The sequence below is a fragment of the Macaca fascicularis genome, chromosome 8 (genome assembly GCF_037993035.2).
Source record: "Macaca fascicularis isolate 582-1 chromosome 8, T2T-MFA8v1.1".
Classification (NCBI taxonomy): Eukaryota; Metazoa; Chordata; class Mammalia; order Primates; family Cercopithecidae; genus Macaca; species Macaca fascicularis.
Genome location: NC_088382.1, coordinates 82210197 through 82234798, shown reverse-complemented (window position 1 = coordinate 82234798; position 24602 = coordinate 82210197). Strand labels below are relative to the sequence as shown.

The window sequence follows — 24602 nt, the reverse complement described above, 5'->3', positions numbered from 1 at the left end:
TCTCCTTCCTGCCACCATGTATTTGCTTCCCTTTATGCCATGATTGTAAGTTTCCTGAAGCCTCTCCAGCCATGCTGAACTGTGGGTCAATTAAACCTCTTTCCTTTATAAATTACCCAGTCTCAGATACGTCTTTATTAGCAGCATGAGAATGGACTCATACAAACAACTAGATATAATAGATGTAAATAAATGACTTTATTCATAAATGCATTGAATCAAAAACTTTTTATTAAGAACCTATTCTTTCCCAAAGATGGTTCTAGTACTAGAGAAAATAGAGGTGCAGTCCCTGATGCAGCAGATTTTACATGCTGTGGAACAATAGATATTAACCCAATAATTACTCTTAAGATTGAGTGATGGGAAAGTACTTTGAGAAAGAAACCTGGTTGTGTGAAAGAATATAACAGAGAAATATTCTATGTACTGGAGTTGGACAAAAGCTCAGGAAGACTTTCCTATAGAATTGATTAAGCTGAGACCCAAAAGAGAAGCAGAAAAGATAACCGGAATGAAAGTTGGGGGTTTGTAAAAAGAATAGTGTGTCTGACATGATTCTGAACAGTTAGAAAAGGCCAAATTATGTAGATCCTTGCAATAAAGCTACTTAATGATTTTGAGTGGTGATGCTAGAGGTGTAGTAGGGTGGTACACATGTGAAGAATAATTAAATTTTATTTAAATTGGTAATCTGATTACAGAATTGAGAAGTCAAATGAATGGAAGAGACCTACATGATTAAAACAAAACAGTGACCTCTCCGAGTTGAGTTGAAGACAGGGGAGTGCTGGAGCCCACACATGTACTTGGACGACCAGACTGTGTGCATCTCTTCCTGATGCTGCATTCAGTGACATCACATTGGTAGTTTGAAATCAACCGTAATGGAGGTATTTATGGAAATTGGCAAATGTTACAAATGAAAACTTTTCTTCCCTGGAAAACCAGTTGTTAAACATTCACCAGCACATCACTGATTGAAGAGGAAGGAAGATGATTGGGTCAGGGGAAGTGAAGGTGGCTAAGGATGGTAGGGTAATTTGATTTGCTCAGTAAATGATCCATGCCTTTCAAACTTAATAGTTCCAGCCATCTATGAATCTTCCATGGTTCAGTAACTTTATAATGACAGCAAAAATAGTAATACATCCTTGTTGCAAGTGCCTACTGTGTGCCAGCAATGTACTTGGTGTTCTTCCTAGGCACCTTATGCAATTTTAGCAACTTTATTAGTTGAGAATTATCATGCAAATCTTACATGGGACAATTCTGAGATCAAGACATTTCAATGACTGCTCAAAATCAATAATTATTGAGGAAGAGGATTTGAAGTCAAGGCTTTCTTCTTCAAAAGTCCAAGTTTTTCTTACATTCCGCCTCTCTCTTTTTGTCCCTGCCTTCACTCCTACATGCACAAAAGTGCTTTTTTTTTTCCTCCACCACTTTAGATTCCATAGCTCAAAATATCATTGCCACCAGGAACCAAGATATCAAAATTAGAATAAATAAAATCACAAAAGGAGTTTGAAAATATCAGATAACATGGTACTATGGTTGGAATGTCTGTGTCCCCTTCAACATTAATATGTTGAAACCTAAGGCCCATTGTGACAGTATTGAGAGGTGGGGCCTTTGGGGAAGTGATTGAGTCATGAGAGTTTTGCCCCCATGAATGTGATTAGGTGCTATTATAAAGAGGCTTAAAGCCCTTTCTGCCCTTCTGCCTTCCATCATGTGAGGACACAGTGCTTGTTTCTTCCAGAGGACATAGCAACAAGGCACCATGCTGAATAAAGAGACCAGGCCCTCATCAGAAACCAATCCTACTGGTGCCTTGATCTTAGATTCCCAGCCTCTAGAACTGTGAGGAAATTTATTTTTGTTATTTATAAATTACCCAGTCTCTGGTGTTTGTTACAGCAGCACAAACAGACTAAGTAAGACACACAGTAAAAATAGTGCTGAGACCCCTGAAAGAAATAAATAAAGTAGAGCAGGATAGGAAAGTAAGAACTTACTAGAGGGGCTAAACTTTTATCTAGATGTTGAAGAAAGCAACAAAGTAAAAAAAAGTTCTACCCCTGCACTTTTGTTATGTAGGGCAACGAATTCTCTTCACTTCATCAGAATTAAAAATGTTTGCTCATCTAAGGCCACCACTAAGAAAAAGAAAAGCAAGCCACAGACTGGAAGAAAATATTTACAGAGACTCGTATTCAGAACATACATTAAGAACTCCTGTACCTCAAATAGTAGAAAGACACATACTCTATTGAAAACTGGGCAAAATACTTGAATAGGTATTTCATAAAGGAAGATGTATGAATCATTAATAAGCACCTGACAAAGGTCTTATCATCATCAATCATTAGGGAAATACAAATTAAAAGTGCAATAAGATACAGCTATACACAATAGAATAGAAAAATTAAAAAGATGAACAACACAGCATTAACTTCCTATAGCCGCCATTAAAAAGTACCAGAAATTGTACTTTTTTGTGTAAATTCATTGCTAGCCTTCTTTGGACTTATATTTGATTCTATCTTAGGTTTACATGAGGTTTTAATTTTTTTGATTCCTTCGAATTATTTAAATCAGTTTTATTTTCGGAACACTTTTGATTAGCTTTCTTGGTTTCTTTCTTTTCCTCCTCAACTAGATTTTTAAAATCTATTTCTTTTTTAGTCTGGGTTTTTTTTTCTTCTTTATTTTCTTTTGTTTCAACACTTAGCTATCTTCATTAGAGAGATTGGAATAAGAATCTGAAAGGTCATAAAAACTTTTCAAATCCTCTGTAGTGCTATGGTTAATGGGGCGCCCTCTTTTATCCACAGCATAGTTCAGCTTGAACTTCTTGTCATGAAACATAGCTCGAAATCTCTTGTAAATTTTGGCTTTTCGATCCTCTTCTGGCATTTCCCAAAATCTCACGTCCTTTGCAAACCATCTAAACTGCTGGTCACTCATTATTTCTTGTCTGAATGACATTTTTAATTTTTAATCTTGCTGAACAAATGCTTGAAGAAACCAAGTACATCTGGAGTTAAAGAGCAGACATTTATTGTCTCACAGTTCTGGAGTCTAGAAGTCTGAGATCAAGGTGTCAGCAAGGTCAGTTCCTTCTGAGACTGTGAGGGAGTTTATGCCGGCTTCTGGGGGTTTGCTGGCAATCTTTGGTACTCCTTGGCTTGTGAATACATCACCCTAATCTCTGGCTTCATGTTCATGTCATTTTCCCTATGTGTTTATCTGTCTCTATGCCCAAATTTTCCCTTTTTATAAGGACAAAGTCATATTGGATTAGGCCCACTCTAGTGACCTCATCTTATCTAATTACATCTGCAATGGAACTGTTTCCTAATAAGGTCACATTTTGAGCTATTGGAGGTCAGAACGTCAACATATTGTTGGAGACTGACACAATTCAACCCATAAAAACACTAAATGTTGGTGAGTATATGACACAAGCAGAATTTTTTTATGTTGTTTGGTGGGAATATAAAATGGTACAGCCAGGCATAGTGTCTCGTGCCTATAATCCCAGCACTTTGGGAGGCCAAGGCAGGTGGATCACCTTAGGTCAGGAGTTCAAGACCAGCCTGGTCAACATGGCAAAACCCTGTCTCTACTAAAAATCCAAAACTTAGCTGGGAATGTTGGCATGAACCTGTAGTCTCAGCTACTTGGGAGGCTGAGGTAAGAGAATAACTTGAACCCAGGAAGTGGAGATTGCAATGAGCCAAGATTCTGCCACTGCACTCCAGCCTGGGTGACAGAGGGAGACTCCATCTTAATAAAATATAATTAATATAATATAATATAACCTCTTTGGAAAATATTTTGACAATTCCTTACAAAATTGAATATTCACCTACCTTACGACCCAGCAACTCCACTCATAGCTATTTGCCCAGTGGTTTGCTGGATAAATACAAGCTTGTATGAACTGATTGTAATGTTTTTTGAATTTTATTTTGATTCAAGGGAAAAAATTTATTCCTACACAAAGCCTTATAGAATAGCATCCATAGTAATGCCATTCATAATATCTCCCAAACAGAAACAACCCAATTAGCCAAATATCCAATTATTCAACAAGTAAATGAGTTCTCAAGTTGTATACCCATATAATGAAATACTATTCAACAATAAAAAGGAACAACATTTACTATAAAATAAATTATATAAATTTTAAAATAAATTATATTAAAAACAAAAGAAATAAATACTCAAAACATCACTCTCTAAATGTTTTACCACGTTTTACTACTATCTATGCTCTCAAGGCTATATATGCCTATTTTATTTCTATTGTGAAAATGTTGTATAATGGTGTGCTAGTGTACATTTCTTCCCAACTCTGCTTTGAGATAAATCAGGTTGATGACTAGAAATTGGTTATAGTGTGAGTATTTACACAAGAGGAATTGGCAAAATTTACACATTAGGCCTGGATATATTGTCTGGTTGATTGCCTAAACTTGAGAAAGTGAAGAATGTTGATAATGCAGAATAAACTTAAAAGTGTGTTATATTTAAAATAGAAAACATAAAACGTTTAGGAAAAATCAGAGATGAAAATCTTTGGGACCTAAGACAGGGTGAAGATTTCTTGCACCTGACACCAAAAGCACCATAAATAAAAGGAAAATTTGATAAATTGGATCCCATCAAACTTAAAAGCTTCTGCTGTAAAAGTCCCTGCTAGCCAGGCACGGTGGCTCATGCCACTTTGGGAGGCTGAGGCAGGTGGATCATGATTTCAGGAGTTTGAGACCAGCCTGGCCAAGGTGGTGAAACCTTGTCTCTACTAAAAATACAAAAATCAGCTAGGCTCTGTGGCGGTCACCTGTAATCCCAGCTGCTTGGGAGGCTGAGGCAAGAGAATCGCTTGAACCCAGGAGATGGAGGTTGCAGTGAGCTGAGGTTGTGCCACTGTACTCTAGCCTGGGTGACAGAGCAAGATTCCATCTATAAAATAAATAAATAAATAAATAAATAAATAAATAAATAAATAGTCCCTGCTAAGAAGACAAAAAGACAAATTACAGACTGGGGGAAAAAATTGCAAACCACATATTTGACAGAAGCACGTATCTAGAATAGTGTCTAGAATTCTCCAAAGTCAACAGTAAAAAAGCTAAACAATCCAATTTGAAAGCAGGCAAAATACATGAATAGACATCTCACCAAAGAGAATATACAGATGGTAATTAAGCACATGAAAAGATGCTCAATATCATTAGTCATTAGGGAAATACAAACCAAAACCATAAGAAAGTATCAGTACAAACCCATCAGCATGGCCAAAAAAAAAATGATAATACCAAATATTGGTAAGGATGAGGAGAAACTAGATCATTCACATGTTCTCATGGGAATGTAAAATGGTACAGCCATTTTAGAAAATAGTTTGGCAGTTTCTTTTAAAACAAACAAATATATGTACTATTCTAACCAGCAATTACACTCTTAGTGTTTATTAAGAGATATGAAAACTATGTTCACACAAAAACCTGTGCAGGAATGTTTATAGCAGCTTTATTCATGATAGCCCCAAACTCAAAACAACCCAAATGTCTTTCAATGGGTGAATGGTTAAACCAACTGTGGTACCCCGGGTATTGTGGAATACTATTCAGTAATCAACAGGTATGAACTATTAGAAACATGCAACAACTTGGGTAGGCCTTACAAGAATTATGTTGATTTTAAAAAGCCAGTTTTGAAAGGTTATATCACAACCGGGATGTAATGAAATTATAGAATGGATCACACATTCCTGGCTGCCAGGAGTTACTATCTGGGGGCCAAGAAGGGGACAGGTATGACTATGAAGGAATAACATGGGCATATTTGTGGTGATGGAACAGTTTTGCATCTTGGTGGCGGAAGTTTCATGAAGCTACACATGATAAAATTACACACACGAGTGTCTATAACTGATGAAATCTGAATAAGCTCTGTGAATTGTAACAATGTCAATTTCCTGGTTTTTATATTCTCCTGTGGCTATGTAAGGTGTTAACAGTGGAGGTGGAGAAGTGAAGGGTGTATGGGACCTCTGCGTATAATTTTTTACTTTTGTGAATCTCTAATCATTTTGAAATAAACTTTTATTTTTAAAAGCATGTATACTCCATAGCTGTCACATTGTGAATAACAGAAAAAGTGATCAAATCATAGATGTATTGCAACCATCATTGGCTTAGGATTTAAGAATTTGGCAAGAATCAGTGAAAGCATTATTTGAGAATTAATTGGCTAAATGAACATTACAATAAAGAACATGATGTATTTTAGTTGTTTAAAGTGGTATGCTACATACATCTTTTATATCAGTAAAATTCATAGTCAACTTCTATATATATAATTATGTATATATGTGATTATTAAAAGAGGGAGGGAGAAGGATCAGAAACCTCTTCTTTATTGTGTAATGCAAGCTAATATATGTAGGAGGAATGATAGAATTTTTTTTATTTATAAAGAACAGAAGTTTATTTCTCACAATTCTGGAAGCTGGGAAGTACCAGATCAAGATACCAATAGGTTCAGTGTCTGGTGAAGGCCTCTTCCTCATAGATGACACCATCTGTGTCTTCTCACATGGCAGAAGGGAGGGAGGGGTCAAAATAGGGGTAAAAACAATGTTTCTTCACATGGAAGAGGAGCAAAAGAGAGTAAACTCACTCCCTTAAGCCCTTTTATAAGGGACCTAATCGCATCCATGAGACCTCTGCCCTCATGGCTTAATCAACTCTTAAAGGCCCCTCCTCTTAACATTATCACATTGGCAATTAAATTGCAACATAGAAATTTTGTGAGACATATCAAACAACAACCATTGTCTTATAGCTCAAATCTTGTCAGCCATTAATTCAGATAGGTCTCAGCCAGGCGATTCTATTTTTGCATGGTATTGACAGAGGTTTAAGAATCACAATTCCACAACAATGAAGGCAATACACGACTAAGGAAATAACCATGGATTTCACCAACCACTGTGTGAAATGGTTTTGGGAAACAGGTTATTTACATGGTTTCAAAGTACTTCTTTTTCAGATTATAGATTAATTACAAAGGAACAACATTACCTTTATTGTGAAAACGCCTTGCAGTCACTGCCTCAGCCAGGTGAACAAACTGAATATCAATATTGGGACACGCTGATCTTGTATACTTCCTGATGTGAAGAATGAGAAGTACCCATCACTGATGTACTGTTCTTGAGAAACATGATTAACCTGAATTTAATCTTGAGGAACAAATTGATTAAATCTGGAGTATGGGTAGTTCTTCAAAATAGAATGTCAATGGGGAAAATGTGAGTAATTAGTGGCTAAGGTGAAATGGGGTTCTTATTATAACCAGGTACATTAGCTATCTATTGTGGTGCAAAAAAAATATCCTCAAACCTAGTATCTTAAAACAATAATAAACATTTATGTTTTTTACATAGTGATATGGTTTGGCTCTGTGACTCCACCCAAATCTCATGTCGAATTGTAATTCTTAATGTTGAGGGAGGGACAGAGGGATGGTGACTGGATCATGGGGGTGGATTTCCCTCTTCTTGTTCTCATGATAATCAGTGAGTTCTTAGGAGATCTGGTTGTTTAAAAGTGTGTAGCACTTCCCCCTTCACTCTCTCTCTCCCGCTCCACCATGGTAAGATGTGTTTGCTTCCCCTTCACCTTCCACCATGATTATAAGTTTCCTGAGGCCTCCCAGCCATGCTTCCTGAACAGCCTGTGGAACTGCGAATCAATTAAACCTTTTTTTTCCATAAATTACCCAGTCTCCAGTAGTTCTTTATAGCAGTGTGAGAATGGACTAATACATATAGTTCTGACCATCAGGAATTCTGGAGCAGCTTAGTTAGCCGATGATTCTGGCTCAAAATCTTTCATGAGATTGCAACTACAGTCATTTGAAGCAGCAGACAGTGCATAGCAAATAGGTTTTGTGGACACCATCATTTTTGTCATATTGTCTTCTGTTTGTTCACCTCCTTTTAAAAATGTAAAATCATTCTAAGCTTTAGGACTACATAGAAACAGGCCACAGGAGGGATTTGGCCTATGCACTGTAGTTCATTGGCCCCTGTTCCACGCTTGATTAGGGGTACACGATCTGCTTCCACAGCAGCATATTCACCTGATATTTAGCAGGAGGCCTCAGTTCCTCGCCATGTGGACCTCTCCACGTGGTTGTTTAAGTGTCTTCAAGATGTGGCAGCTGCCTTCCCCTAGAACAGGGGCTCTAAGTGCAAGACCAAGGAGGAAGACATAATTCATCTTATAGCCTAGTCTTGGAATTCATACATGGTCACTTTGGCCATGTTGGAAACAAACCATTAAGTAGCTCTCACTCAAGGGGTAGGGAACTCACTTTTCAAGGCAAAAATTGTCCAAAAAATTGTGTGCAAGATTTAAGACTACCACTCCAGCCTTGTCTTCTATGACTGTCACTATAATCCTAATATTGAAACAATAATTAGCAAACAGCACTGGGCATTAAGAAGAATTATCTTGTTTACTTCAAATACTTTCTGTATTTATTAACTGAAGCAAAAGACATTTAAACAGAACTACCTCTTTTAAAATGGCTATAATATTGACAAGTATCTTAAAACCAAATTAAAGTTGGCCTTGAAATTTGAACCAATGCTAGCATGAAAACTAGTAAGGGGAAAGGAAAGGTGAGTTACAATGTCCCTCTCAATGTTTTCATGCCTGTTACCACTGAAATAATAATCATACTATTGTTTTGTGGGTCAGTAGTTACAATATATGTGATACCATCTAGGAGATAGACTAGCACATAAAAGATACTCATTAAATCTGAGATTATTTTAACAAAGAAGGGTAGCCTGTTTTTGAGACATTACAACTTTGGAATGACCATTGGAAGCTAGCAGGGTGAGATGTTACCCTCAACCCCAAATTAAAAACAGAAGCAACCACAAAGCAACACATACAAGGAATAGTGTCATTTTTGTCCTTGTCAGAGCAGGTCTGTTACATTGAGAAGTATCCTGCATTTATAAATGGACTAAGAGATGAGTATACTGGCTTTGTGTCCAGGATGTGTGGTCTTCCTATTTAAAGATTATGGTGCTTCAAGGACTCCAGAACAGGTAAGCCAATACTAACTCTATTAATACAGGGCTTTCACATCAGCAGTAGAGGGTGAACTTAAAATAAAGTAGTTAGAATTCAATTGCCTTTGGAGAACACACACATATTTTTTTGTTAGCACTTAGCATAAACACGAAATTACATTTCTTTTACACCAGGGATTTTAACTATAATACTGAAATAATGTGGCAAACTAAACTACTGTGTCAAAAAATAGTTTTGAAGTTGTTGATTTTTATGCAATTGAACAATGATCATCATCACAGAAAGGTCACCTTGACATTAGGGCTTCTATTGACCATTTTCACCACGTTAACTTGAGGCATTACATAGACAGCTCAGGTGTTTAAAAATGACCAGCATATGTAGCTGGATGTAGTTGCTCATGGCTACAATTCTAACTACTCAAGAGGCTGAGGTGGGAGGACTGCTTGAGACCAGGAGTTTTAGACCAGCTTGGGCAACATAGGGAGACACTGTCTCTAAAACAAACAAACAAACAAACAAACAAAATTTAACAACCAGATCCAAAGAGTGGTAAAGCTAGTAATTTATCACATGTATATCAAGAACATCAAGGGGCATAGGAAAAAAAGCTCACATTAGAATTGTATGTTTAAGGTTCCCAGAGGATGTCAAAAATTACTTTTAAAAATCTTTTTAAAAGAACCCCAAAATCTTTTACAGGATTCTTATGTAACTAAAGGCACTAGTTTCAATATTTCTCCGGTTTTTCTAAGATTCTTTGGAGGAGAGGGAGAAAGGAGTCATCCCTTTGATATAAGTTGCTTTATTTTAAACAGTCACAATATGCTGTTATGACCCTTAACAGATTTCTCAAAGGCAAAGATTGTTGGAGTGACATGATAAAACTAAACCCTTAATAAGTCGGAACAAAGATACTATTTCCTCCTAATATTATGAGCAACCTTGTTGCTTTTGGTAACTTTAGATTCTTAGAAAGGACTAATCAAATGGTAGCACTGCCTCAGCTCAGCTATCAAACATGATGGTGCTAGAATAATTTAATAATTTATTGACTGAGTCCTTTGGGGATGGGGAGCATTGCAAATAAATGAACTGGAATATAACACCAGGAGATGCTTTTCACTCATACCATTTTCCCTCTGACTTGGTTTTTTCTCCACTATCTGCAAACCTGTTTAAAAAACTCCAAAATCCAATTTTTTATACATCTTTCAGAAAATGAAACTGAGAATGATTGTAATCTTAGGAGATGGCTGAATGTTTTCAGAAGGATTTCCTTTTGCCCATCATTGGTGTGCCAGCTTTGGGTTTTCTGCTGCAACCTGCAGATCAAAGGGGGTGATTGGAGAGGTCTTGCTTTCCTAATGTTTCTAGCAGTGGAAGCATTTGACAATTTGGGTTTTTTTTCTTTTTAATTTCTTTTCCTTTTGAATTGCTTCTGTGTAATGTCACATGATTTTGAATACAAATCTCCAAATCTCCACTTGTAGGAATAGTTTCAAAAGCAAGGCTTTAGGTCCAAGGGGAAAAAAAGGGGGCCATCTTTGGGGGTGTGTTATGCTGAATGAAGGTCCTAAACATTGCTTATGTATTCATAAGCACGTTCATAATAAAGTACCATGATGTTGTAAACAATAATTGGTGACAACACTGTGCATATGAGACTGGAAGAATAGTTAGACTAAAAGGGAGAGAGTTTTGATTTATACAGAAATATTCTGGTGGTTATCACCGGTAAGGGCAAATGAAATACAGCAAAAAAGTGTATTTTGTTTTAATGGACTTTTGTAAAATATTTTTAAAAGCTCATTTGAATTTGTGTTAGTGCTCCTTGAAAACTTCAAGAAACTTGACAGATGGAGATCTTAATAAAATTAAATTTTAGCCAGTTTTGAAATGACAATACCAAATATTTTACAAAATTATTATCTGTCTTTCTGTAGAATGCAACTTCGCAGTACCCGAGATTAAAGAAAAATATGGGAAAATGTGCCTCACAGAGAACTGAAACACTCTAAATCATCTAATCTTAGAATTCTTAAAATTGGAAATCAGAAACTTACGAAAGATTTGTAGCTGTGCTCAGGAAATAGCTTAAAAATATGTATTTACTGCTGTATTACTCACGAAAGATGTGTACAGCAAACAACCTGATATCATTGCAGCTTTGTCATTTGAGCATTGTAATAAATAAATTTCAAGTTCAACCAAACTAAAGAATAATACAATGAATTTTTTAAAAGAGCCATGCCACAGCCCAAGAAGTGTATTTTAAACATCACAACCAAAGCTCTGTTTTCAATGGTGTGTTTCATTCATCTATCTATTCATTCACGTGGTCAGTCAGTCAGTCATCATGTAGTATGTTGAGCCTCTCCTATATGAGAAGATCTATGCTGGTCAGAGACAATACAATAGTGGGGAGGTTGGGCATGGTTTCTGTCTGCATGAAGTTTACATTCTGGTGAGGGAGCAAACAATCAGCATATCATTTAGAAAATCAAACAGAAAAAAAAAAACGTGTCATAGTAATTCATCTAGGGGGAACTGAGCTAATGCTTTGAGAAAGAGACTAAAAGAAGAAAACCTATTTTTGGCAGCATGATCAGAGATGGCCTCTCTGAGCGACCTGAGGGACATGTAAGGTGAAACTGAAAGTGGAGGAGGAGTGGGGAATCACTCCAAAGGGAGAAACTATACATAGGAATGAGGAGCGAGCAGGTTGAAACACCTCTCCAAATATATTTGGTTGGGAAAGGGTGCAGCAACCATGGCAGTTGCTGGAGACGAAGATGCAGTCAACAAAGGTTTGACCCCAGCTTCCTCTCCAGCAGGAAATTTCTTTGCCTTTAGGAAGGAGATGCTAGAACATATAAATATGCTGATGAGAATTATCCTATAGAACAAAATGGATAGATGATGCAAGAAAATGGGAATATAATTGCGGGCTGGGGAATCTCTTCAGGCAGTAAGAATAGTTGCAGACATACAAAGCTTGAGGGGAGAAGAACATCCCCTGGGAAAGATGCAGGTGTGAGCTGTGCAGCTCCAGTGGAAAGAAGGGGAGTGGGTTTGTGTCTGACAGTTTCTTTTTGCTCTGAAGTATGAGGGGAGGTCATCCGCTGTCAATGAGAGTGGAGGGGGCTATAGGCAACAAATGAGAGAAGTGTATAACCACTCGGAGCCTCCCGAAGAATGAGATGATATTATCATAGCCATTCTTTAATGCACTAGTTTAAGAGTGAATGCTTAATAAGCCTCTAACTGCTTCAGAGATATCTTCCTGTAGGTCTTGGTTGCTCACTTGTCAGTGAATTCAACATAGGAATTATGTCACGTTTCTTGATTGTAGTTGAAGCGCTAAGTCTCTCTCTTGTACTGGGGAGTTAGACTGGAACCAAAGAGACATAGGTCATTTGTAATAAAATTTGTTGCTAAGAAATTAGAATAACTGCTGGTAACATCACAACTCTTCACACCCACTCCAACCAAGAGGGGCTGCCATTATCTTCCTAAAGGCTCTTAGAGAGAGCCGTGCTGAGGGGCACCAGAAAAGAGAAAGCAATTTTAGGAACCCCCCAATCCTTTTCTTAGGAGAAGGGTTAGAGAGAAAAAGGGTCATGGAAAATGGACTTGACTGTTCTAGAAAGATGTCTGAGCTTCCCCCAGACTTAGGAGATGAAGGAAGCCAGGTATCTCCCTAGGACTCAGGCCTCCACATGAGAAATACCACAGAATGCTGGCTCTGTGGTCAGAGGGGAGGATAGGCACAAGGGAACCTTAGGGGTTTCCTGAAGTGGCTGGTGGGAACAGGAGAATGACCACAGTGGCCTGAGGCCAATGTAACAGTACCAAAGAAGGTGGTGCCATAGACCCAGGCCTTGGTGTTCAGACACTATGTAATTCTGAGATTTCCATATGGTCTCATAGAGGAAAGAAAAGAGCCTCCAAATTGACATTGAATACATTTCCATCCTGCCCTAAGTGAAGGGTTGGGGGAGCATGGGACATTGGAAGGGTTTAAATTTTAAGAAACAATTGTGGATGTTCTGCTTCTGATTAGTATGTAGAAAGCTGCAGGATACTGTCATCACCCTTGAACAGTGAGAAAAATCTGGACAGTGCACAAAATTGTAACTTTTCCTGAGCCTATGAGGGAGCTGAGTAGGTAGGGCATCCAGGTGCGCTGAATTCCAAAGAGTGACAACTCCTCCAAGGAGAGATGGGGTGCCTTTGGCAGAGCATGGGAGGAAGAGAAAGACGTAAATAGCTGAAATGTTAGTCAGTTTTTAAAGGCAGAGTGTAGGTTACCCTGGCAGGTAAGAATCTGGGGAAGCCCCGACACTAGGCAAGTCTGTGCTCCTTCACAAGGTCTGTGCCATGGGCCCCCATGGCTCCCTCTTGGAAGCAGTTTTAGTTATCTTTTGCAGTGTAACAAGTCCTAAAACTTAGCATCTTTAAACACCAAATGCTTAGTATCTGTTTCTGTGAGTCAGGAATCTGGGCATGACTTCTCCAATTTCTCTGATTCAGCCTCTCACAGGCTGCAGCCATCAGTTGGAGCTCCCGGAATGTCAAGGCACAGCCTAGGCAGGATCTTGTTTCAAGCTCACCCACGTGGTTTTTGGTAGGATTCACTTTCTCCTGGGTTGCTGGACTGAAAGCCTCAGTTCCTCACAGAGAGAGAGAGAGAGAGAGAGAGAGAGAGAGAGAGAGAGAGAGAGAGAGACCGTATCACTGTCTTTTATAACCTAATTTCCCAAGCAATGACCCGTCACATTTGCCATATTCTTTTCCTTAGAATGAAGTAACTCACACCCAAGATGAGGGGGTTACACAGAATAAAACACACACATACACACACCCATAGGCACATGAATTTGAGTCAAACTGCTGAAAACCAAAAATACAGAAAATACTTCATAGGCAGCCAGAGGAGAAAAGAAACATAGAGAAACCAAGATAAGAATTAAAGCAGACTTATCCTCATAAACTATACAAGTCAGCACTTCATACCTAGTGACAATATCCTTCAAAAATAAGGCAAAATACTTTTTCAGACAAACAAAAGCTGAGAAAATACATTGTTGGGAGGCAGGAGGAGGGAGAGCATCATTACAAAGAGCTAACACATGCGGGGCTTCATGCCTAGGTGATGGGTTGATAGGTGCAGCAAACCACCATGGTACATGTTTACCTATGTAACAAGCCTATGTGTCCTGCACATGTATCCTAGAACTTAAAATAAAATATAATTTAAAATTTTTAAAAAGAAAATACATTGTCAGCAGACATGCGCCATAGGAAATGTTAAATGAACTTTTTCAGGCAGACACAATATGATAACAGATGGAAATTTTAGTCAATATATGGAAAAATGAAGAGTGCCATAAATGGTTAAAATGGTGTCACACAGAAAAGAAACTTTCTTAACATTAAACTTTTGAAGGGATAGTTTAGTATTTAAAGCAAAATAGTAATAAATGTATTGTGAGTTTAAAACACAGGTAGACGTTTCCATAGCCATTCACCATTCACCATTTAAATGTTGTTTCAGCATTCAAAAATCAATATAACTCACCAATTTGACAGCTTATAAAAGTAAAACTACATGCTTTGCTTAATAGATACAGAAAAATAATTTGATAATATTTAACACCCATTCATCATAAAAATTCTCACTAAACCAGAAATAGAAGGAAACTTCTAGAATCTGATAAGGATCATCCATGAAAAACCAACAGCTAACATTAGACTGATGATGGAAGTCTAAATGCTTTTCCTCTAAGATAAGGAAGAGGCAAGACTATCTACTCTCATCACCTCTATTCAACATTGTATTGGAGGTCCTATTCAGTGAAGTAAGGCAACAAAAAACCAAAAGAGACGCAGATTGAAAGTAAAAAATGTTGTCTTTATTTGCACATTTAATCCATATATAAACAGAAATAATCCAAAATACCTACAAAAATATAAACATCTATTGTTTTTCCATATAATAGTAACAAACAATCAGAAATTTAAAATGCACACCATTTATAATAGCATTAAACCAGGAAATATTTAGGGAGACAGCTGACAAAATATGTGTGAGACACAAATTATTTGTAAAAATAAAACATGGCTCATTAGATATACCATATTCACAAGTTAGAAAATTTAAAATTGTAAATATGTCAATTCTTCTCCAGTTGATCTATAGATTTTTATATGTTTGTATAATCCTAATTAAAATACTAGCAGGTCCTTTTCTGGAAATTGACAAGCTCATCTTATTCACATGGAAAATCAAAAGGCCTAAAATAGCCAAAATTTCTGAAAAAGATTAAACAAAGTTTGGGAACCCACATTACCTGATTTCAAAACTTACCATAAAGCTTTAGTAATTAAGACAACGGAAAAACATATTGATCCATAAAACTAAATAGAATTTCAAGATAAACTTATACATATATAGACAACTGACTTTCAATAAAGATGCCCAGGTAATTCAATGAGGGAAAGAGTAGCCTTATTGAGAAAATGATGCTTGAATGATTTGACATCCATATGAAAAATAACTCATGCCTCATGCCACATGCAAAATATTGCTCAAAATTGATCACAATCTTGAATGTAAACCATGAAGCCATAAAACATCTGGAAGAAAATATAGAAGATCTTCCCAGGTGAGAACACTGGCTTTTTGAGATTGAGGATCTTGCTGAAGTATACGCAGGTACTAAGTGGAGGAGCTGTGATTCAATCCAACAGTTTGACTCCATAGTCCTACTTCACTTTTAAACTCCTTCCCCAAACTTCCCAGTGTTTTAGTTATTGCTAGGTAAGGCATCTTCTGGTGCCAGAAACATGAAGTTCTCTTGTGGATGGCCTCTCTTCTTCATTCCATTAATGCTGTTTTGGTTCATCCCTTCTTTAATCTACTGTGCCTCTCTCTTAACCTGCTTCCAGTGCATTGTAAAAAAAGTGACTGGGTTACTTTTCTAAATAAGCAATATTAATCACAACACTTAACTGCCTAAAATTCTCTGTTAGCTTGTTATTATAAAATATAAATACAAATCCACACCTATAGCATTCAGGGATTTTCACTTGTAGTCATATTTCCTGCCATGCTCCCCACACTTCTCTCTTTTTACTATCTACTCTCATGCCTGCCATGCTAGGCTTCCAACCTATCTCTTGGGAAGACAGACCCTTTGTTCAGACTTTCTTCTGCTTGAAATATATCTTCAATTTTGCCTCTTTGTGTCTGTTAGGATTGCTTTCAGCTACAGGTAACAGGAAAGCCAACCACAGTGTTGAATACAAGGTTGGACTTAAGATCCTAGGAATTAGCAAGCCTAGATTATTTTCAATTATGCAAAAATAATAGTTAACAGCAAGTGACAATTATTAGGTGCCCAACACTCTCTTAAGTACTTTAAATCCTAAAACAAGCTCATGATAGAGGTACTTTTATCATTCCCATTTTACAAATGAGAAACCTGGGACACAGAGAGGTTAGGTGAGTTGACCGTGGTCACACATTTAACAAGCAGAAGAACTAGTCCAGCTCCAGAGTTGGTGTTTTTAACCATTATGGTGTAATCTGCAGAAAGCTATTTAACTTCTCTGAGCTTTAGGTTTTACTCACAGCATGTATCCAGCTGTGGGGAACCAGGATGAAATCCTTCAGGATCATCAATAAATCCTTCCCTGCAGAAATATGTGTCATCATAAAACCATAAACCTTTATACTCTTGTAATCCAACTTGTAAACCCATGCAATCAATCACCTAAATGATTAACCAATAAATATTTGCTGAGTACTTAACAGGCAATAAACAATAAGAATATGGTGATGAGCACAACAGAACTACTTGAAGAAGTGAATATTAAGGAAATTATTTTACAATTGCATAACTGAAAATGATAATAATAGTTTGAAAGAAATATTTGTGATGAATTGAGAGTATAATAGGAGTTACAAATTTAGATGGATTTATGTGATCAGTCATGAGGAAATATATGTAATGGCACATGACTGAAAGCAAATCTTGAACAATTAATTGATAATTAGCTCAAATGGCATTGCTACTTGCAAATCAAAAAAGTGAAATTCACACAACCATGACTGATTTAACTTAAGAGGCTGCTTGCATTGAGGCTTTGGAATAGCATAAATCTTCTCTTTTGAGAGAGCTAGGCTTCCTTCCCGAGTGGCCCTTACCACTCTCCAGGCATAGCTTGTGGTTTACATTTCTTTGCCTTGCACAATCTTGAAAGTTATGTGACTGTGACTACAAACATGAAAGATTTGGGGAACTCCAATTTACTGTTGTTTTACTCTAATAAGCTTTTTCCTAACACTGACTGCTTTTAGTGCTGCTCGTGATCTCTGAACTAAATGGAACTAGAACTAATAAATGACTCAAAGCCTCTCTGAGACAGATAGAAGTTCAAAGGAAATACCTTATAACATAAATGTAGGTAACAGAGCCCCTATCAAGAGGATTTGCAGGATGGCATGATTGGTGAATTTATTATATGAGGAAGAGGCCCTTGGCCTTGCAGATCCAGATAACCTTTTTTTTTTTTTTTTTTTTTTTTGAGACAGCTCACTGTCACCCAGGCTGGAGTGCAATGGTGCAATCTTGGCTCACTGCAACCTCCGCCTCCTGGGTTCAAGTGATTCTCCTGCCTCAGCCTCCCAAGTAGCTGGGACTATAGGCGCGTGCCACCACGTCTGGCTAATTTTTTTTTTTTTTTTTTTTTTTTGTATTTTTAGTAGAGGCGGGGTTTCACTGTGTTAGCCAGGATGGTCTCGATCTCCTGACCTCGTAATCCACCTGCCTCGACCTCCCAAAGTGCTGGGATTACAGGCGTGAGCCACTGCACCTGGCCCGGATCCAGATAATCCTACTGGAGTCATAGAACTTATCAGACTTGAGAATCCTGATTTAAATTTACAAACTAAACACACATGAGTTTATAGTGTGCAACAAGAAATATAACTTATTAATAGACAATGAGAAATTTAGCAGTCTGAATACAGCAATCAGTCAGACCAGGGTATTTGCTCCCGGTGAGATAAAATACCTAGGAATCCAAATTTTCAGCATGGTAATGGGGAGTGTGAAGATGGGACAAAAGGAGTCATCTGGATTATCCTGATAATTCCAACTGATTCTATCCCCTAACTATGTTTTGGATCTATCCACTCTCCATCTTCCCTGCCCACACTGTACTTCTGGACGCATCACTTATTTTCTGGACTCTATAGAGCAAATGGCCCACTCACAATCATATTAGTGGAGTGAGTTCACTGAAACATCAATCAGATCATACAAATTCTCTGCCAAAAATCCTTTTATTGGCATCCCATTCTTCATAAAACAAAGCCCTGGCTCCTTTGCATGGCTTTCAAGCCCCCAAGTGAACTGGTGCCTGCCAACCTCCCCAGCCTCCTCTACTTATCATCCCCCACTCATGCTCACTCATTGAACCTCTTTGATTTCCCATAATGCACATGTCCCATTTCACTTTTAACATGGTGTTCCTGGACTTTTCTTGATCTCGGTGTCTTCATCCCTCTATTGTCCTGGATAACTTTTATTGATCCTTTGGAAATAAGCTTATCCTCACTTCTTCTATAATACTTCCTTTCCTTGGTTCCCTCTTTGTCTAGTTGAGTTGCTCTTGTTGTCCTCCATAGTCTTTCCTAGTTACTTAAATGTCTTTCCCACTGGACTACATGGTTAATGAGGCCTGGGGTCACATCATTCTCTGAAGAATCTGCAAAGGCAGAAGCTATGTCAATCTCAATCACTGTTGTATTCCTGGTACCTAGTAGAATGCATGAGGTTCAGTTGATGCTAAATAACATCTGGTTAAATAAATGCATATATTCCAATATGCATTAGTATCAAAGTATTATAAATTGATTGTACATTTTCATACTTGCCAGAGAACTTGGTAGTCCACTTCTTATTGCTGTACCTCGATCCAACGCCAAAGTATGGTTCTTAGGTTCCCCACCCCCAAGATAAAATCTCCTATGTACTACTTCAGATATATCATTGGCAGCAGTGAGTGTAGAGAGAGTTTCTTATTCTCATTTCTGGAATAAGAAAAAGATTGTTTCTAAATAACATTTTGAATGTTATTTGCTGCTATCTATTATGGTTTCATTCTGTACTTCAGATATTAGGGGTTCTTTGCTGTCACCCCTGCCAACAGACAAAGCCACTGGACTCATCACTAGAATAATGGCACAGAGCCGATTCTTATTATTCTGAGGTAATGAAGAGAACATTAATTGGACAGAATAAGAATGAGCTAGTAAGGGAAAGAATGCACTTTACAGGGATAGAAATTGTTCCTGAATCGAGATCTTCATTAGTTGTTCCAATGCTTGGTCCCAAATGGCTTTCTCCCTGATTTTCAATAAAAAAAGTAAAAAGTAAGCTAAATTTAAGAGTAAAAAACAAGTTATTTAATTTAACTGAGATACCTTAAATTCCTCAGGACAAGTCATGATAATTTCCCATGACACCTAGACATCATCCTCCATATTGCTTGAAAATAACTATTTTCATTCCCCTCCAAGGTTGTTCTCAGGTTTCAGACAGAGGCACTTGTTTATATTTGAAACTTTGAGAATTATTAAATGCTTATGAAGACATTACTGGAAATATCATATTTTGAAATATTAAACACACAGTGTTTTTGTATTAGACTTTGCTGAAGTAACAAATAGCTACAAAGCCCCAGGGACTTGTAGCAACAGATTCATTTCCCTATCCCATTATAGGTGGTCTGCAGGTTGACCTGCCATCTTCTCTTTCTGAGCTCCAGGCATAAGGAGTAGCCCCTATCTGGGATGTATTGTTCTCGTGGAAGAGCAGAAAAGTGCAAGAGACTAAGTCCAATCATACAATTTCCTTTAAAGCTTCTGTGGGACTAAGGCACAGAGCACATCTATTCATATTCCACTGGTCAAAGCAAGTCACATGGCTAAGCCCAGGACCAATTGCACAGGAAAGTATAACCCTCTTACAGTTATTAAGAAAGTGAATTATTAAGAACAAAAACATCATTACCACAATTGCTTATCCAGACACCGCTTCCACTAAAATTTTCACTCAGGAATATTTTTCAGCAAATCAAATTTATCACATAGTTTTAATGCCATTATATAGATCATTGTAGATTTCCAATACTTGCTCCATATCATACTTTTCATGAAAATTATCTTTAATGGTTACATAATGTTTCATTAAATTGAAGAACCATGATTTCTCTACAATGTGGCTATTTAAATTTCTCCCAGTTTTTTGCCCTTATAATGATCCCTAATGGTGTTATGAAAATCTTGGTCTATAATTTTTTTTCTGAACATAAAATCCTCTCTTTTGATTCGATACCCAGAAGAATAATAACTGGGTCAAAGAGTGAATATTTTTAGAGTTCTTAAAATAATTTGACAAATTACTTTTCAAAAGCATGGTAACAATTTTTACTCCTGTTTGCAGTATATAGGAAGGTCCATTTGTGCTAAATTCTTACCAGCAGTGTTATTATTAATGATATGAAATATTTATAAAACCATTCCTTGCCCAGGTATATGTGACCCCTCTGATTTTCTTTGCACCTCTTTTTCCTATCTGAATCTTTCTCCCTTCACTGGGCTGAAACCTCACAGGTCAGGGACTCTGGGTGTCCAGTAACTAAATTATCATCATCTTGTATGTGCCTGTTTAATAAAGGCCAGTTGAATTAATCAGCTGCTGAATAAGTAAATAAAGGAGTTAAAATGGAATCTCACTTTTTTTAAAAAAAAATTCTTTGTTTACTACAAGGTGAAGCCTTTTCTTTTTATTTTATTTTATTTTTTTAAGTTCCAGGGTACATGTGCAGGATGTGCAGGTTTGTTACATAGGTAAATGTGTTTCATGGTGGTTTGCTGCACCTATCAACCCATCACCTAGGTAGTAAGCCCAGTATGCATTAGCTCTTTTCCCTAATGTTCTCCCACCACCTGCCCTCCCCTGACAGGCCTCAGTGTGTCAGTGTGTGTTGTTCCCCTCCCTGTGTCCATGTGTTCTCATTGTTCAGCTCCCACTTATAAGTGAGGACATACAGTTTTAGTTTTCTCTTCCTGCGTTAGTTTGCTTAGGATAATGGCTTCCAGCTTCATCCATATCCCTTCAAAGGACAAGATCTCATTTATGTTCATGGCTGCATAGTATTCCATAGTGCATATGTACCACATTTTCTTTATCCAGTCTATCATTGTTGGACATTTGGGTTGCTTCCATGTCTTTGCTATTGTGAGTAGTGCTGCAGTGAATATGCATTTGCATGTATCTTTATAATAGAATGATTTATATTCCTTTAGGATATACCCAGTAATGGGATTCTGGGTCAAATGGTATTTCTGGTTCTAAATTTTTGAGGAATCACCACACTGTCTTCCATAATGGTTCAACTAATTTACCACCAACAATGTAAAAGCATTCCTATTTCTCTGCAACCTCATCAGCATCTGTTGTTTCTTGACTTTTTAATAATCTGCATTCTCACTGGCATGAGATGATTTCTCATTGTGGGTTTGATTTGCATGTCACTAACGATCAGTGATGTTGAGCTTTTTGTCATACGTTTGTTGGTCACATGTATATCTTTTTTTGAGAAGTGTCTGTTCATATCTTTTCCCACTTTATTAATGGTTTTTCTTTTCTTGTAAATTTGTTTAAGTTCCTTGTAGATTCTGGATATTTGACTTTGGTCAGATTAATATATTTCAATTTTTTTCTCCCATTCTGTAGGTTGTCTGATAGCTCCGATGATAGTTTCTTTTGCTGTGCAGAAGCACTTTAGTTTAATTAGATCCCATTTGTCAATTTTTGCTTCTGATGCAATTGCTTTTGCCAATTTCATAATAAAATCTTTGCCCATGCCCATGTCCTGAATGGTATTGCCTAGATTTTATTCTAGGATTTTTATAGTTTTGGGTTTTACATTTAAGTCTTTAACCCATCTTGAGTTAATTTGTGTATAAGGTGTAAGGAAGGAGTCCAGTTTCAATTTTCTGCATATGGCTAGCCAGTTATCCCAGCACCATTTGTTAAATAGGGAATCCTTTTCCCATTGCTTGTTTTTGTCAGGTTTGTTAAAGATCGGATGATTGTAGATGTGCAGTTTTACTTCTGAGTTATCTAATTTTATCATTGATCTATGTGCCTTTTTTTGTACCAGTACCATGCTGTTTTTGTTACTGTAGCCTTGTAATTTAGTTTGAAGTCAGGTAGCGTGATGCCTCCAGCTTTGTTCTTTTTGCTTAGGATTGTCCTGGCTATATGAGCTCATTTTGGTTCCATATGAATTTTAAAGTAGTTTTTTCTAATTCAGTGAGGAATGTCAATGGTAGTTTAATGGGAATAGCAATTGAGTCTATAAATTGCTTTGGGCACTATGGCCATTTTCATGATATTGATTCTTTCCATCCATGAGCAAGGAATGTTTTTCCACCTGCTTGTGTCCTCTCCGATTTCCTTGAGTAGTGGATTGTAGTTCTCCTTGAAGAGGTCCTTAACTTCCCTTGTTAGCTGTATTCCTAGGTATTTTATTTTCTTTGTAGCAATTGTGAATGGGAGTTCATTCATGATTTGACGCTCTGCTTGTCTGTTGTTGGTGTATAGGAATGCTTGTGATTTCTGCACTTTGATTTTGTATCCTGACTTTGCTGAAGTTGCTTATTGCTTAAGGAGCTTTTGGGCTGAGTTGATGGGGTTTTCTAAATATAGGATCATGTCATCTGCAAACAAAGACAATTTGACTTCTTCTCTTCCTATTTGAATACCTTTATTTCTTTCTCTTGCCTGATTTTCCTGGCCAGAACTTCCAATACTATGTTAAGAATGGTGAGAGAGGGCATTTTTGTCTTATGCCAGTTTTCAAGGATAGTGCTTCCAGCTTTTGCCCATTCATTATGACAGTGGGTGTGAGCTTGTCATAAATGGTTCTTATTATTTTGAGGTATGTTCCTTCAATACTTAGTTTATTGAGCGTTTTTGACATGAAGGTATGTTGAATTTTATCAAAGGCATTTTCTGTGTCTACTGAGATAATTAAGTGATTTTTGTCTTTAGTTCTGTTTATGCAATGAAGTACATTTATTGATTTGCGTATGTTTAATCAGCCTTGCCTCCTGGAGATGAAGCCAGCTTGATCATGGTGGATAAGCTTTTTGATGTGCTGCTGGATTTGGTTTGCCAGTATTTTATTGAGGATTTTTGCATCAGTGTTCATCAGGGATATTGGCCTGAAGTTTTCTTTTTTGTTGTATCTTTGCCATGTTTTGGTATCAGGACGATGCTGGCCTCATAAAATGTGTTAGGGAGGAGTTCCTCTTTTTCAATTGTTTGGAATAGTTTCAGAAGAAATGGTACCAGCTCCTCTTTGTACCTCTGGTAGAATTCAGCTATAAATCCATCTGGACCTGGTCCTTTTTTTTTTTTTTTTTGGTTGGTAGGCCGTTTCTTACTGCCTTAATTTCAGAACTTGTTATTGGTCTATTCAGGGATTCAGCTTCTTACTGGTTCAGTCTTGGAAGGGTGTATGTGTCCTGGAATTTATTCATTTCTTCTAGATTTTCCAGTTTTATTCACATAGAGGTGTTTATACTATTCTCTGATGATTGCTTGTATTTCTATGGAGTCAGTGTTGGTATCCCTCTTATAATTTCTGATTGTGTTTATATGAATCTTTTTACTTTTTTCTTTATTAGTCTAGCTAGCAACCTACCTATTTCTTTGATTTTTTTCCACAAAACCAACTCCTATATTTGTTGATTTTTTGAAGGGATTTTTTGTGTCTCTCTCTCCTTCAGTTCTGCTCTGAGCTTGGTTATTTCTTGTCTTCTGCTATCTCTGGGGTTTGTTTGCTCTTGGTTCGCTAGTACTTTTAGTTGTGATGTTAGGGTGTCGATTTTAGATCTTTCTAATTTTTTTGATGTGGGCATTTAGTGCTATAAATCTCCCCCTTAACACTGCATTAGTTGTGTCTCAGAGATTCTGTTACGTTGTCTGTTTGTTCTCATTGGTTTCAAATAACTTCTTTATTTCCTCCTTAATTTCATTATTTACCCAGAAGTAATTCAGGAGCAGATTGTTCAATTTCTATGCAGTTGTGTGGTTTTGAGTGGGTTTCTTAATCTTGAGTTTTAATTTCATTGCAATGTGGTCTTGAGAGGCTGTTTACGATTTCAGTTCTTTTGCCTTTGCTGAGGAGTGTTTTACTTCCAATTATGTGACCAATTTTAGAGTAAGTGCCATGTGATGCCAAGAAAAATGTGTATTCTGTTGATTTTAGGCAGAGAGTTCTGTAGATGTCTATCAGGTCCACTTGGTCCAGAGCTGAGTTCAAGTCCTAAATATCTTTGTTAACTTTCTGTCTTGATTATCTGTCTAATACTGACAA

General features: G+C 37.2%; 1 pseudogene; it reads right to left on the bottom strand.

Annotated features, from left to right (window-relative positions):
* Positions 1 to 2474: 2474 nt before the first annotated feature.
* On the bottom strand, positions 2475 to 2994 carry LOC102139066 (ESF1 homolog; annotated as a pseudogene).
* Positions 2995 to 24602: the final 21608 nt, after the last annotated feature.